The 13,493-nt window shown below is 41.2% G+C and overlaps 1 protein-coding gene across 5 annotated transcripts in view; it reads left to right on the plus strand.

The window, feature by feature from the left end:
* LOC117412315 (leucine-rich repeat and calponin homology domain-containing protein 2-like) overlaps nt 1-13,493 on the plus strand; it is an 82,908-nt gene that overhangs the window by 20,121 nt on the left and 49,294 nt on the right. The gene's annotated exons all lie outside the window — the stretch shown is intronic.

Consider the following 13,493-nt stretch of genomic DNA (forward strand, 5'->3'; position numbering starts at 1 on the left):
CGGGCTGCTTCTGCTTAGGCCAGTGGATTCTTCATGGGAATTTCTGCTGTCTGAGTCTCACGTTCACGTCTTTGATTTGTCGCCGAATAACTGGCAGTAATGTATCTCTCTCTCTATTCACTTTTGTTTTCAACTTTGTTACACAACTTTAATTGAATTTCTGTTTGAATTGAAAGTTTTATTACCACGTCTATACAGAAGCACATTTACAGTATACTGTACATTTATATTTTCTCAGGCCTCTATCCAGCATGGAAGGAATGCAGGGCAGCTGTACAGTAATGAACCTGGCAGTACAATGTGCATGTAAACTGACCAGGCAAATGTTACATTGTTCAGGTCCAGGCAGTGTATAGCATTGGGGGGATCCCTGTATAGAAACAGGGACATCTCTGTGCGTCTGTGGAACACTGCATTGTTGTGTACTGTGTGCAGGTGCCCATGGCTTATAGTCCAGTGATAGGAAACATTATCTCTGGTTGCCCAAGGGCCAATGTGTGGCTCTTAAACAACCTTGAAGAACCACTTCCCTTTCCAGCTGGACTCGGTTAGAAATTGAATTGGATTCTGTTAAGGCTATTTTGTAGACCTCTTTTTTTTTTTTTTTTCTCTCTCTCGATTTTTGCATTGGATTGAGCTGTATGTTTCAGTCTTCTCATTTTATTAGCAGTTATTCTGACATCAGCCGCCCCAAAGGGATGCTTTTTTCTGGTAAATATAAAGCCATCTCATATATCCTGACAGTAATCAACTGCTTGTGGTTGTGTGGTTTGCAGTGCGCAGGTGTACAGGTGATGCAGGTGCTCCAACAACGACATGAAGTTCACAGTTCATAACAGTTCTTTATTTTTTCTTTTCTGCTTGAGACCATTAAATGATGCTGGCTCTACACAACAATGTGTATTGCCAGCGTATAAACCACGGGGTTCAGTCCCGAAATAACAATACAAAGAACAACACAGACACGGTCATTTCTCCTGACAGTGAGTGCTCTGAGTGCAGGTGCGGTGCAAGGTAATTACAGTGACAGTCGTGCAGTGTAGTCCGGACTTGATGCTGGTCTGTAGCGACAGCTCCCGGTTCGTGTTAGCCGTCTAACAGTGACAAACACAGGAGATTGTTTCCACAAACAAACAAAACACTTAACACTCACGATACGCTTTTCACAGTCCGTTTCCTTTCTCTGTCATTCTCATAACCACATCAAAGGAATAGAGTACATCGTCACATCCCCAAATTAGCTAGTTCAGTCACGTCTCCTCCAATCCATGACTGACACGTCACATACCACTTTAGTGTGATGACTTTGGGCATTGTGACTATGCCCCCTTCCTGGAAATTTTGCGAAAAATATTTCACACAGAACACATCGCACCATAAACCCTTTAACCACCTATACTTGGCACAATAAAATCCCAGTGTGTCTAAATAAAATTCCTCAATGTAGTTAAAATGCACAAGCTTACAGTAATACTAATAGAGTCCAATTGTATTTTGAATAACCCTACTGATGTAAAAGGCTGCTTTGTAGCTGTTGTTTCATAAACACATTGAGAATACCACAGCACTACAAATGAATACTTTTTTTTTCTTTTTAAATCCGGTGTAATAATTGATCTGTTCACCTGCTGACAAAATCCACAGACCACTTCCTAAAAATGAACTGAAAACAATCAGATGGAGAGCCAGTTGAACAAACAAATATTTATGATTTGCAGAGTTCAACATAAATGTTCCATTAACAATTACTTTCTCTGCTTTGACGGTCTTGCAGGACGCTGTGATTTGGGACGAGACCCTCGCCCTCCTCCTACGGAGCGCATTTATTTTGTCCTTAATGTTCTCGCTGATTCAGCACCAAAAAGCCTTTCATAATTCCCCACCACTTCTACTGCTAGCTCCTGGTCTGTAAACTTTAGATTCGTCACTCTGTCCTCCTGGGTCGCTGTCATTGTGACAAACTCAGAACCTTACTTACCTTTTTTCTTTTGAGCGTCCTTATATATATATTTATATATTCCGCGCGATGTGACAACTTGCAAATTTAATCATTTACCTTGCTTTATTTTTGCACGAGGTGTGGCTTCCCAAATGTGAAATGTACAGGAGAGTAGCGTGAAGACACAGTGAAAGCTGCAGGAAAGCAGCGTGGTGGTGGTGTGAGAGTAGGGTGAAATGTGCAGGAGAGTAGCATGAAGACACAGTGAAAGCTACAGGAAAGCAGCGTCGTGGTGGTGTGAGAGTAGGGTGAAATGTGCAGGAGAGTAGCGTGAAGACACAGTGAAAGCTGCAGGAAAGCAGTGTGTTGGTGGCGTGAGCTTGCGTGAATCATGTTACAATCACACTGCATGTACTGTATTACTATACCTACTGTATGTGATTACTAGGATGGACAGCTGTTGCCCACAGCTCATTAATCAAAGCATCATCTGACTTTGATTTTCTTCAAGTTACTATATATTGGCAGCAATAAAGCACATGAAGCCTTGTGCTGCATTTGCAGTAAAAGGACTTGCTTGTTCCTGGACAGAGAAGCTCAATGTGTGTCAGTACAGTGCTGCTCTTTGTGGAGGCACCCGCAGCTCTACCGGAACTTCACACCACAACAGCTCCTATTTCCTGTATTTAGGAAAGAATAAGTAAATTGCCAAGTATTTCTTGGCTTAAGGTGAATGTATTTCGGGAGAATTTGAAAGAAGTTAGGGGCATGACTAAATCTGAATCTGTTGGCTGAACTTGATCTGTAGGGGTGGGGGACTGCAGATCCCTGGGCACCTGTATCATGCTGCACCTAATCATTTTACATAGAACTGGAGAGCCGCACATCCATTTGTGAGTAATCTTGGTAAGGATTGCAATATTGAGTTTTTTCAGAGAGAGTCTAGGGGATATATGATGGCTCCTATGATCTATCTGTCTGTTTGTTACAGCTACATTTTTACAGTACATGGTTAGGCTGAGTCATAGTGAGCTACATATTCACAAGGCTGTATTTTGACGGTTGTCATGGATTTCTCGTTTTCCGTGAAATTTAACCATTGCCATGCAATATGAGGTTCCTTGTGAAAATTAATGTTGTTTTTACATGTATTTATGTTTTTATTTTGTTTTGATAATTCAGTGATAGTGAAAATAGAATGTCTTTAAAAGGGTTGACATCATTTAGACTACTGTTTTTTCTAGTAAGCATTTAAATACTTGAACATTTTGTTGTGTAATAACTTTAGAGAAAATGATCTATACCCACCCCTTGTTATATTGCCCCTCGCTATGCTGCGGGTTCGAATATATCACGGTCCTGGAGTTGGCTCCCCATTTTTAACTGCGCATGCCTTAGCTGCAATATACATACATAGACAATTTCACTTAGAATTACTGTTCATTTTATTTCGTACTGCACATCACAAACAAAAATATACAAAACAATTAAAAACAAAGCATTCATATTGTACTGTTATCATATATACACGCATTGCACCATAACACAAAGCAAATTTAAATATCTACTTGCTGAAGCAGTTTTTATTTTAGCCAACGAGGTGTTCACTTGTGGCAGCAATGCACTAGCAAAAGTCACAGGGCAGTGATGTCGGCTCCCTAGCAACAAGCCTCCTGTGCTGGGAATGGATTCTTTCAATGCGGCAGGTTTGTGCATTTGAGAAACGCGAGGAAGATTCATGAAATTAATTGGAGACTTAAGTTTATGAGAAGCAATTGCCCTCCACAGTACGAACTAAAACGGTGTGCTGCTTTTTAGCTGACCTACAAATGCTTAAGTGCAGAGGTGCTGGATTACACTCCAGTTTCATGCAACAGTTTTGATGGTGACCATAACTGAAAAATGAAAAATTGCATTCAAAACATATAGAACAGCGAAAAACAAAGACATGCAAACTTAACATGAAAAAAAATTAAATGAAGCAATAAGCTCAATAATAAAAAGGAAGTGCAATGGTTACTGTTGTTTTTTTTTGTGAACTCCAATAAACCTACGTTATCTTTCCACAGTCAAATCGTAGTGCCTAAATAAGCACGGTTATTTACCATAATAAAAAACTAATAAAATGTAGACCATAAAAAAGAGCAACCAGTTATAGTCAATGAAAGACAACACATTATTCAAATTCTTTGTCATATTATATATTTAAGGTAAGGCAAGTTTTTATTTTTCCGTTTTAAAAGTGCTCCCGGCTATAATGTTCTGCCTCTCGGCTGTACAGAATTCCTGGGGAGAACCCTGGCAGTGAATATGACAATGCTATTTCTGTTCTGCTTTAATAAATATTCTGTTTAATTATTAAACCTCTTGAAATGTGTGTTTCTTTTAGCAATTTCTGCCCCTGTATGCATATTCATGACTGCTCTAATATGGTATGTTTAGGATGTGTGTGTTTCATACTGATCTACAGTTTACTCACATACAGACGTGCTCAAATTTGTTGGTACCCTTACAGCTCATTGAAATAATGCTTCATTCCTCCTGAAAAGTGATGAAATTAAAAGCTATTTTATCATGTATACTTGCATGCCTTTGATATGTCATAGAATAAAGCAAAGAAGCTGTGAAAAGAGATGAATTATTGCTTATTCTACAAAGATATTCTAAAATGGCCTGGACACATTTGTTGGTACCCCTTAGAAAAGATAATAAATAATTGGATTATAGTGATATTTCAAACTAATTCGTTTCTTTAATTAGCATCACACATGTCTCCAATCTTGTAATCAGTCATTCAGCCTATTTAAATGGAGAAAAGTAGTCACTGTGCTGTTTGGTATCATTGTGTGCACCACACTGAACATGGACCAGAGAAAGCAAAGGAGAGAGTTGTCTGAGGAGATCAGAAAGAAAATAAGACAAGCATGGTAAAGGTAAAGGCTACAAGACCATCTCCAAGCAGCTTGATGTTCCTGTGACAACAGTTGCAAATATTATTAAGAAGTTTATGGTCCATGGAACTGTAGCCAACCTCCCTGGGCGCGGCCGCAAGAGGAAAATCGACCCCAGATTGAACAGAAGGATAGTGCGAATGGTAGAAAAAGAACCAAGGATAACTGCCAAAGAGATACAAGCTGAACTCCAAGGTGAAGGTACGTCAGTTTCTGATCGCACCATCCGTCGCTTTTTGAGCGAAAGTGGACTCCATGGAAGAAGACCCAGGAGGACTCCACTTTTGAAAGAAAAACATAAAAAAGACAGACTGGAATTTGCTAAAATGCATATTGACAAGACACAATCCTTCTGGGAGAATAGATGAGTCAAAACTGGAGCTTTCTGGCAAGTCACATCAGCTCTATGTTCACAGACGAAAAAATGAAGCTTTCAAAGAAAAGAACACCATACCTACAGTGAAACATGGAGGAGGCTCGGTTATGTTTTGGGGCTGCTTTGCTGCGCCTGGCACAAGGTGCCTTGAATCTGTGCAGGGCACAATGAAATCTCAAGACTATCAAGGCATTCTGGAGCGAAACGTACTGCCCAGTGTCAGAAAGCTCTGTCTCAGTCACAGGTCGTGGGTCCTCCAACAGGATAATGACCCAAAACACACAGCTAAAAGCACCCAAGAATGGATAAGAACAAAACATTGGACTATTCTGAAGTGGCCTTCTATGAGTCCTGATCTGAATCCTATCAAATATCTATGGAAAGAGCTGAAACTTGCAGTCTGGAGAAGGCACCTATCAAACCTGAGACAGCTGGAGCAGTTTGCTCAGGAAGAGTGAGCCAAACTACCTGTTAACAGGTGCAGAAGTCTCATTGAGAGCTACAGAAAACGTTTGATTGCAATGATTGCCTCTGAAGGTTGTGCAACAAAATATTAGGTTAGCGGTCCCATCATTTTTGTCCATGCCATTTTCATTTGTTTTATTATTTACAATATTATGTTGAATAAAAAATCAAAAGCAAAGTCTGATTTCTATTAAATATGGAATAAACAATGGTGGATGCCAATAACTTGAAACTGACAAAAGTAATTTCAGAGAAAATTGTGCATTCTTCGTTTTTTGTGGAGGGGTACCAACAAATTTGAGCACGTCTGTACTTGTTAATGATGTAACTTAAAAAAGAGGATGGTGAGTAAGTAGATTCAAGAAACTGCACAGAGTCCTTTTCTTCAGTCAGTTGTTAGGTTTATTGAAATATGCAGGGAGTCTGGTCCCAGGTACAGGACACAGAATACTCGTTCTTACAATTGTTGCATGACATTAAATACCCTTCTGCATAGGTGTCTCTCTCCTCCTCTTTCTCTGACACTTAACCAATAGAAAAGGTACAACTCATTATCATTATGTGTGTGTGTGTGTGTGTGTGTGTGTGTGTGTGTTCTAGTGTGAAGATCTCTGAACTCAGTGCTTTCTTCAGACCCTGGTGTCACAAAGGTCCATACATCTGGTTTTTGTCATCTTCCTTGTTCCTATCTCTCCGATTTGCCTAAGACACTTTGATCCCAGTTTCATTATCTCTTTTTGGCTCTTCGGTCCCCCTTGAAAACTAGCTTTATGACCCCGTCATAAACCAGCTGTATTTTCTAAGCAAAAACCTGTTAACTAGTTTTATAACCCAGTGGACTCCCGAAAGGCAAACTTCTTTCATGTCAGGGCTGGAGATCAAAGGACTTGTTTGTACAGCCGTGTGCTGCTGGCCAGCCATTTGCTTTGACACAAATGAATCTTAACTTCTCTACCATATTGCAGCTTTCATCTATCACAGCAGTGCTTGCATTTTTGGAACTAACAGTTTTTTCTATCCAATGTTAAATCACTTTTCAGAAAAATAACATGAATACAGCCGTCATTCCTCATGCGTAGCAAACTGCTATTCAATACTTGTTCCATGTTTTCCAACAGTTAATATCTGCTGTAAAGTACTGGTCCTCCCAGATGAGATTCACAGTGGAGCCTGGCATTGCCTCGCTCGTCTCTGCCCTGATGACCCGGATGCTTTCTTTTTACATCTCTTTGCTGACTTGCCTTGTTAGGGGACACGAAGAGGTTCATTTTCATTGCTCTACTTGTTTTCTGCAAGTTGTGCTTCCCCAAGCCAGGGCGAGTTCCTGTGGCAGTCGGCTGGATGCAGAAACACTGCTGTGACCTTGGTTCTCTGCAGTGATTTCATTCGGTTGAGGAGCTTTGGGGTGTTGAGGGAAGGTTACTAGGAGGTGAATGTGATTTGAAAATAAGTCTTGTTGCCTGGATCAACAACTCTCTCTTAATTTGGTTTAAAGAATTTCTAGGTTGGATAGGCCGCAGAGAAACCAGCACCTTAATCACAACTGTTGTTGACTGACTTCATTTTAAACGCTTCGAGGAGCAGTTGAAGGCTCTTTTAGATGTTAATAATATAAAATACACTTGTCAAGGACCTTCATTTGTATATCTATATATCTTGTACATCTTTTTCCATTTTCCGCTTTAGTAAATTTTTTACTGTAACAGTTATTTTATTTAGGTTTTTCAGCTCGGTCCTCCGGTTCAGTCACTTTTGCTGTGTTTCTCTCTGGCAGTGTAAGGCAGACAGAATAGGAAGTAGCCCAGCTTTGGTTAGCATTCAAGAGATTAGACAAGAACTTCAACAATGTACAGTAGGCCTCAAGCACAGGTAGGTACAGTACAGGGAACAAGGACGAGCTCTCTATCTCTGTATTGTGGAGTTTAAATAGACAAGCTCTCTGTGTCTATAGTATGGAGTTTAAATAAAGATGAGCTCTGTATCTCTGTAGTGTAGAATTTAAATAGACAAGCTCTCTGCATCTCTACTGTGGAGTTTAAATAGACAAGCTCTCTGTATCTCTACAGTGTGGAGTTTAAATAAAGACACGCTCTTTGTCTCTCTAATATGATGTTTCCATTAACTATCAAGCGTTGCCTGTTTTAAGAAGTTTATTTGGCAGTGGCAGCAGTGTGGAGTAGTGGATAGGGCTCTGGACTCTTGACCGGAGGGTCGGGGGTTCAGTTCCAGGATGGGGGACACTGCTGCTGTACCCTTGAGCAAGGTACTTTACCTATATTGCTCCAGTAAAAACCCAACTGTATAAATGGGTAATTGTATAAAAAAAATAAAAAATAAAAAAATAATGTGATATCTGTATAATGTAAAATAATGTATAATGTGATATCTTGTAATAAGTCGCCCTGGATAAGGGCGTCTGCTAAGAAATAAATAATAAATAATAATAATATTTGAAATGTATCTGGAGATTACAGCACTGTTGTATTCTCTTTTAGGATAAGAGAAAGGGAGCTCCACCCAGCCCTTTTCTCTGGTATCTTTCCCTTTTTACACACCCTTTTAGTGGTGCCTCCTGTAGTCCTAAATGTGGATTTAGAATTAGTGATCGTCACTGGTCTTTAACAAAACACTTTAAACTGCTTTAAAATCAAACATTTGCTTAGATCACGCCTGACCTGTAGGGGATTATTAGACATCTGCAAAGTTGCTCCATATGGATGTGAATGAAACCCCTGTTTATACACTGGTTTGTGTTTCCAATGGAATTCCCATTGGTACCAGATTAGACCCAGGCTTCCTGAATCTAATTCTCCGCTGTGTGTGAAGCCTCTGTGCTGGTGCTAGCCTGACCATGACCTCTCGCCTCGAGCCAGTGGAATGTCATAGTGATCGTGCCAGAGAATGAGGGAGCTGCTGTGCTGTGCTGTATGTAGGATGGGGTTTCTTGACACCCCTGTGCTGTTCTGCAGCTGTGCAGGAATGAGACTTGCAGGCAGGCCCCTTTTTAGTTTCCCATTATTTGGGGCCCGGCTAACCTGTGCATTTAGTAGAATTTAAACAGCAGAGAGTAGTTTTGTGTTTCCTGTTCTCTAATCTTGTATGGCTTTTACTAGGTGCAGTGTGTGAAGCTGTGACGTTGGTGTGCAAGTCTAAATCCTGCCCAGTACAGCAGTCTGAAGTGAATAGAACAGGTTGGTCTTGTGCTGTACCCTTTTCCACTGGCACATCCAAGCCGTGAGGGGTACAGGGGTTTTCCACTGGCACATCCAAGCCGTGAGAGGTACAGGGGTTTTCCACTGGCACATCCAAGCCGTGAGGGGTACAGGGGTTTTCCACTGGCACATCCAAGCCGTGAGGGGTACAGGGGTTTTCCGCTGGCACATCCAAGCCGTGAGGGGTACAGGGGTTTTCCGCTGGCACATCCAAGCCGTGAGGGGTACAGGGGTTTTCCGCTGGCACATCCAAGCCGTGAGGGGTACGGGGGTTCTCCGCTGGCACATCCAAGCCATGAGGGGTACAGGGGTTTTCCACTGGCACATCCAAGCCGTGAGGGGTACAGGGGTTTTCCACTGGCACATCCAAGCCGTGAGGGGTACGGGGGTTCTCCGCTGGCACATCCAAGCCATGAGGGGTACAGGGGTTTTCCGCTGGCACATCCAAGCCATGAGGGGTACGGGGGTTCTCTGCTGGTACATCCAAGCCGTGAGGGGTACGGGGGTTCTCCACTTGCTGTTTGTCAAGCCGAGCGAGAACCAAACCGTGAAACTCCTGGCCTTACAACACATCTGAATCTGTCTCGGAGCTGAAAAGAGGTAATGGATGGAACAAACACAACATTCACGTTCGTCCCACAGGTGCTCAGTTGGATAAATTCAGGGATTATGGTGGTTGAGATAGATGACTAAAAGTTTTCTTTTGTGCCTAGGACCAATCCCAGACAATAAGTGCACATCCACTGTGCTTGTTCTCATTCAGAAAGGTGTTCTCAGGAGATTCAGGAGACCCAGCCTCATTTCATAGTGTTAATAGGTGGAGGGTCCAATAAAAATGAGAGGGAGGGGGGTCCTTGTAAATTATTGCTACTACAGTATATAATGTAACATACAGTACAGTACTTCAGTACACACCACAACAAGACTGTGATAACAAGGATAAGTAACTAGAAAGTTGTGTCTGTTATGATTTCCATTACATGAGAGTAGATGTTAAAACTTCATGCTGATTTGAACTTGGCTCTCGCCAAGATAAGCACCAACTAAGACGTAGCTTCACAGTAAACTAATGTGATCCATATGCGTCTCCATCCATTTGCGCTTCCTTCCATATGATGATGCAGATATCCTTCTGTCTGGTGTTGATGGCTGAAGTGTAATGCTGGCTCCAGGGATCAGCTTATTGCCTCCCTAGCGCATCAGCACACACAATGGCTGCGATGCTGGCTCCGGGGATCAACCATAGTGCGGCCTCCCCAGCGCATCAGCATGACAACCGTCTGGGTTGAGATAAGTAGGGTACATCTCTGGGGTCTTCAAGTGGGCACCTTCCATCCTCTGTGTTTCGTCGACTAGCCCACGACACCTCAAGAGGGCTCGACTGTGATGCTGGCGTCCCTCAACCTATCAACATATCACAGTCAGTACTGTACACAAATACCTGAATAATCTATTCTGTGTATCTCTTGCTCTATTGAATGTAAAGGGGTCGTCTGTATCTGCTTATCTGCAGCATCCTCTAGTAATCTGTTTCCCTTTAGCAAGAATCTGTTGCCAGGCAGCGAGGCTGGTTAAGTAGAAAAGTGACAGCAACCTCAACCTGTCGCATCAAATTAAGGTTAGTGTGTTAAACCTACCTGAAACATAGACGCACAGTCTGGCTTACAAATCCTTGGCGGGACGGGTCAGTGCTTCTCCAGGAGTGTGTGTGTGTGATGCACAGAAGGCTCAGAGTCCATGAAGCAGAACCAATCGGTCGGAATGCGCTGCGTTCTTAAAGCTTATTACATCTGCACAGTAACGTGTTTATTTGCAGCAGTGAATTCCTGCATTCCTGTGATATTGAACTTGCATTGTTCAGGTACTGTGGTGCTTTCTCTTTTTACAATGCTCTGGTCAGAGGTCATTGTATTATGTGATTGCAGTTAAAATCCCTCTTTATATTCACATGCACATAAAGGATTCTGAGAGCGCTCTTGTACCAGGGTTATATTTGTATCCATCACTGGGGATGCATAGCCCTGGCTATGGGTCCTGTACAGTGTACCTGTGTAGTGGAGTAGGCTGTAGGATGGCCTGTGCCACACTTTTTTTTATAATTTTGTCTCTATCAAGAGAACAGCTTTTTTGATTGTGATGAAACTGTCTTGGGGCATTAGAGTAACAGAATCTGTATTTGTGTGCCATGCTTACATTTACTAGTATTGAGAGAACCGCCCCATACAGTCTGCTAAATAAACAAATAAATACAGTATGTCACACTACACATGCACACAGTGGATGAATCTTTTTCATGATGCTTTTAAATGTAACATTTACAGTATGTCACAAGCAACATGCTTGTTTTCTTTTTAAAACCATGTCAGGAAAAGTTTCAAATCTCTTGGGAGGGATTACTGGCATGCAGGTTCAGTATTTTCTCTTAAAAATAAAAAAAAACAGCTGGTTTTGCATTAATAAGTGACCACATGAAATGGCTCTTCTGAAGGAGGAGGACTTCCTGTTGAGCATTCATTTTACTGGGAGCAGGAATCAACACACTATTTTGAAACCCGCTTTGTTTTCTCAAACTGGTATTGTTTTGAAAGGAAGTAGCGTTATGATTTTAAGAGGTCTAGTAATCTAGTGTAGCGTTCAGGGATGTGATAACACTGCTAATAGAGGTGTAGTGTTCAGGGATGTGATTTCAGTACAAGGACACATGGGATTACGGCTGAATTGTAAGTAGTTCTGGGAGGAATATTCCAACACACCTGAATATCCAGTGGTCAAAATGACTGTGTTCATAATCATTCATATAACAGAATTTATAGATGACTATCAAAGAGATACAAAGCAAACCAATGCAAAAATGAATAACGGTTTAATAACGGGTAGGAGCATCATTAATGTACAGTGTGTGTGAGTAGAGACCTGTCAGGGCTCCTGTACTGTATAGGAGGGGTTTAATAACAGTACTTCTCCACGTAACAAACACAAATTACAAGAACCATAAATTCACATTGAGTAAGTTAGGTACATTTGTAGCTGTTTAGTTCAATGGTTTCTTAGGGGGTACAGTAGGCTGCATGTGGGACCCATTGCAGTGAGTGCTTGGCAGATGAACTAGAAGAGCGTGTGCTGGTTACAGATTGGAGTGCATTCACATGTTCTAGAGGGAAGGTTGCACCGTTTTGAGCTTTTACAGCTTCTGTCATGTTTTCAAATTCCAGGCACGTACAGCATAAGATGAAGCAGCATTAATTCTCATGAAATTACCTGTCTGTGCTCTACAGCACTTTACTTTTTAAATAGTGTTTTTCTTTCAAACTAGTTTAATTGTATGTTTTCTGAGCAGTTATTCTGTTAGGAATTGGGCAATAATACCCAGTGCATTACCAGCGATTTACAGTAACAAGCCCAAGATAAAGGCCTGGAATTCCTGTTTTTTACAATAACAAGCCCACGATAAAGGCTGGGAATTCCTGTTTTTACAGTAACAAGCCCAAGATAAAGGCTGGGAATTCCTGGGTGTTACTATTATATGTCAGTCAGTGATGCTATGGAATACACATTTTATTGTTGATGAATTTTAGCTATTCTAATGAGCTGAACAGAGTCAATTGCAGATGAGCAAATAGGTGTCTATTTTGAAAGTGTGTACTATTGGTGTTTTTGAAGGCTAAATATCTATTTGACACAAGAATAAGGCTACAGTATTTTAGAAGTACATATAGTACTGGTGTCTGGTACCAAATTGGTCATTTTGGTATTGTGGAGTTTATCTTCAAGGTGATGTCAAGTCTTAGTATTTCCCCAATATGTGCAATGGATCAGATTTCACTTTTCCTCCTAAAGGGAGAAGCAAACTGACGATAGCAAAGCTCTATAATTAACACGCTGCAATATTTATTCAAAGTTTTGCAACATCGCCAGCAGGTTTTTTCTTTTAGGGGGAAGCTAATCTAATCACAACGTGGAGTAAATGTTAGTGAATTTTTTTTTTTCCTCTGTTTTGTTTAATTTCACCACTTATTTAAAACTAATATGACTTTGGACGTGTGCATCTTCTCTTTTCTTTATTCTTTGTCGTAGATAGCTACAATATGTGAATCACTGTCCTACTGCACATAGCTACAGTATGTGAATCACTGTCTTACTGCACATAGCTACAGTATGTGAATCACTGTCCTACTGCACATGTCTACAATATGTGGATCACTGTCTTACTGCACATAGTGTAGCTATGTGAATCACTGTCCTACTGCACATAGTGTAGCTATGTGAATCACTGTCCTACTGCACATGTCTACAGTATGTGAATCATTGTCCTGCTGCACTGTAATGTTTTCTATATAATGATGGTACTGCAGGTACCCAAACCAGCCCCCCTCTGATACTGTCCCTGCACAGTTATGGATGCGAGATCTGACACTTGCTTCCCTAAGTGGTTATCTTCCTACATTTTAAGCAATATCATGTCTGCGTAAGATTGATTGGCATCAACTCAACTGCAGAGATTGATCTCGACAGCAGTGGCTCTGCCAAAGAAACCTCTAATTTGCTAATTT

The sequence above is a fragment of the Acipenser ruthenus genome, chromosome 16 (genome assembly GCF_902713425.1).
Source record: "Acipenser ruthenus chromosome 16, fAciRut3.2 maternal haplotype, whole genome shotgun sequence".
NCBI lineage: Eukaryota > Metazoa > Chordata > Actinopteri > Acipenseriformes > Acipenseridae > Acipenser > Acipenser ruthenus.